Source organism: Zerene cesonia, chromosome 9, assembly GCF_012273895.1.
Source record: "Zerene cesonia ecotype Mississippi chromosome 9, Zerene_cesonia_1.1, whole genome shotgun sequence".
Lineage (NCBI taxonomy): Eukaryota > Metazoa > Arthropoda > Insecta > Lepidoptera > Pieridae > Zerene > Zerene cesonia.
Window position 1 is genome coordinate 1,782,427 of NC_052110.1, and position 3,407 is coordinate 1,785,833.

The following is a 3,407-nucleotide window of genomic DNA, read 5'->3' on the forward strand; positions in this document are numbered from 1 at the left end:
TATTTCATTTCATAATACTTTTCGGAACTAGATATAATTACGTCTGACCAATTCTTTCTCTGTACTTACCTTTTTGACGAAAATACCAACTGCCGTATAAACAGAAAACAAACCTTTTGGGTAACATTCGACCATGATTATCAGTATCTGAAATGAACAAACTTATTACATTATCTTCAAATTTTATAGGCAAAGCCTTACGTCACCTTCTATACCTAATATCATAAATACGAAACCGTTCGTTTTGATGATCCTCTTTCTTTGAAATCACAGTACATAAAATACCAGCGTAACTATCTTTCCAAACACAAAAATCATTCCATATAATCGCACCATTGCAACGTGAGAGATAGACAAGCCAACAAATGAACACACTTTTGTATTAAAATCATTAGAATGATTTACCCAAATCTGGAGGTCTTTGCCAGTTCTGGCGAACTCATTTAACAACATCTCATAAATCAGCACGCTCTTTCTGATGTGCATAATTTTGAATTTTATTTGATCTTTGCCAATGACATTAAAATTGATATATTTACGTTCGAACAGCCTTCTCAGTGATCTCAGGCGGTCATGCATTACATCCAATAATATAACATTTGGAATATAACTGGACGATAATGACATCAATATTAAAACAGCAGCCAATTTGGGTTTCAAATCGAATATCAACTCAAGGAAGTAGACAGTTACGGTTATGTCTATCGGTATAATAAAAATAATGTATGCAATTATACGTTTCGATATAATATGAGATTCGTTTCCCAATAACGCATCTATTTTCTTAATAGATACAATAAAATTTACTATATTGTCTTGAAAGAACATTGATGTAACTACAGCACATGCAAATTCAATTGAAGTATAAAAGTATGGATTCAAATAATCGTTTGTCGTCATCTTCCTAACAAAAACGAATAGAATGCTAGACAATGTCACACAATATATAATTTTGAATATTTTTTTTGATTTCAATACGTCCGAGCAATAATGACCGGTGAACAATCGGTACACCATCAGTATTTTGTATAAGTTGCAACGCTTTATAGAAATACTCTCCCGAAAACTATTATTTAGTCGTGGTATGTCCATTGTGAGTCAACCATCTAATGAGAATTATGTACTGAATACAACAAGCTACTGTATCTCATCATGTTAAGTGAACATTAGTAGTTATTATAAAGTATTTTATGGTTATTAGGTATGAATACGGCAATGAAGGAAATGATAAATAGTATTTATTTAAGATAGATGTTCCATATTTTTATATCATTTTTACTTTAAATGGAAGAAGAAATGTAAAAATGTGGATTTGGAAAAAAAGGCTAATAGAAACACATACAAGTCATATTTTCCATAAATCAATTGTGTATATATGTATGTTGGAAATAATGAACACGTAATGCTGTAAGCGAAATTGAAATATTACCAACGTCATCTTTCCAAAGATAATGCAATTATTTGTTTCGACACAGTCCACAGATTTAAATGAAAAATGACTGTATTTGTGTAATAATTGCATATTTTTTTTTTTAATTTGATCAGTTATCGCTATAAGTCCTCTTTCTACTTTACAGAAGTTGTAATCTAAGAATTATAATAGTTTGTATATTGTTTGCTACTTACACAACTTATAATTGGAAACATGAAGACTCGACTATACTGATTGATTTAATGAGTTTCATACACCGTCTTTATAGAAAATTCAATTTAAGTGGCTTGCTTGTTATTTAGAGAACAACCATCTGAAAATTTAGAAAAATTTTACGGACTATTCTTCAATCCATTTCTTCTATGTATAATGTTTTCTTCATTATTCGTATATACCGCCAGATGCATTTCCTTATACGTTTCATAAAAGTATACGTTTTGTAAAATTTATCCATCAACTTCTTATATATATCTAATATCTTCGGTTAGTCGAATTTTTAATTTTATTTGTCCTTCGCCGATGACTTTCAAATTTGTACATTTAGACTCAAATAGTCGCCTTAGAGCTTTCATTCGACCGTACATTATATCTAATAAGATTATGCTTGGTAAATAACTCAAATCGATTGATAGAGGCACTGCAATTAATATGTGAATATCGATAGGATAGTTAATAAAACATTTGTAGATGGCAGGACTTTCAAAAAGTAAAAAGGTCGCTCCAAAAACGTACGTTTAAAAGGATATTGCCGTCGTTCGGTCCTGTTTTAGATTCTGGAATAGTAACTCCCTCACAGGAACGTTGGTGGCCTTTTTCATTTTTACTGTTTTTTTTTTTCACAACGTGTGGTTTTATACATTAATATCACATCTAGACGTAAAAACACTAAGCAAATATATTTACACCTTACTTCACTACATTCCCTTTACTACTTTTATTTTACTACAAACTACTACTGCTCTAAATGCGCAAGTATGTTTGTGTTTCTTTCACGTCGCTACGAATTTAACGGTATAATTTTTTCATCATGACTGGTTTCATGTCTGGCATTTTTAGTCAAAGGTAACATATTTATTGTTTAGTTGAAATTTCACATATGAAGGGACCCATGTTAAGATAAAATTTTGTGCCCAACAAACACACAAACACAGGTGCTTTGATAAATATTTTTAAGAAAGCTTGAAGCGAATATTTCTAAACTGTAAAAGAACAACCAAATGATTAATGCAAATGCCTATAAACTCAATAGACATGGATAGATTCAGAGGTATTCCTCTACATAGACAGAAGCTCACTGGCCGATGTTTCACGTACAAATACGCGTTCCGTTTTACAAGCGAAAGTTCTTCATCTAAAAATACAAGAAATATATTAATACAACAAATCTCTATAAGTATATTTCAATTATATAGCAAATAAGAATTAGTCTCACCATCGCAAAACATCGTTTGTTTCCACAGAATTTTCAAGATCTTTTCGTACTCATTATGAATCGATTCAGATAAATACGCCGGCACTAAAAGCATGATTAGCATTTCTTTTATTTTCAATAGAAATGGTATCGTTCCTACCAAACCCTGAAAACATTTAATGTATCTTAAATTTCCATCGAAAACCAAGAGTTTTAAGAAGGAATGGACTAGAAAGGGTGAAGACCAGGAAACGGACTTCTGGCTGTTTTGAAATGTAACAGTTGTTCAATATTTTGGCTGTACTGATTTATAGATAGGTTGAATATTATTAACTGCCAATTACGAGGAATAAAGATATAAAAAGCTTTTTATACTGCAATGTTAATTCCTATAAAAAAATATTAGTGGAGAAATGCAATATTTTATACTTTTCGGAACTAGATATAATTACGTCTGACTAATTCTTTCTCTGTACTTACCCTATTGACGAAAATACCAACTGCCGAATAAATAGAAAACAAACCTTTTGGGTAACATTCGACCATGATTATCAGTATCTGAAA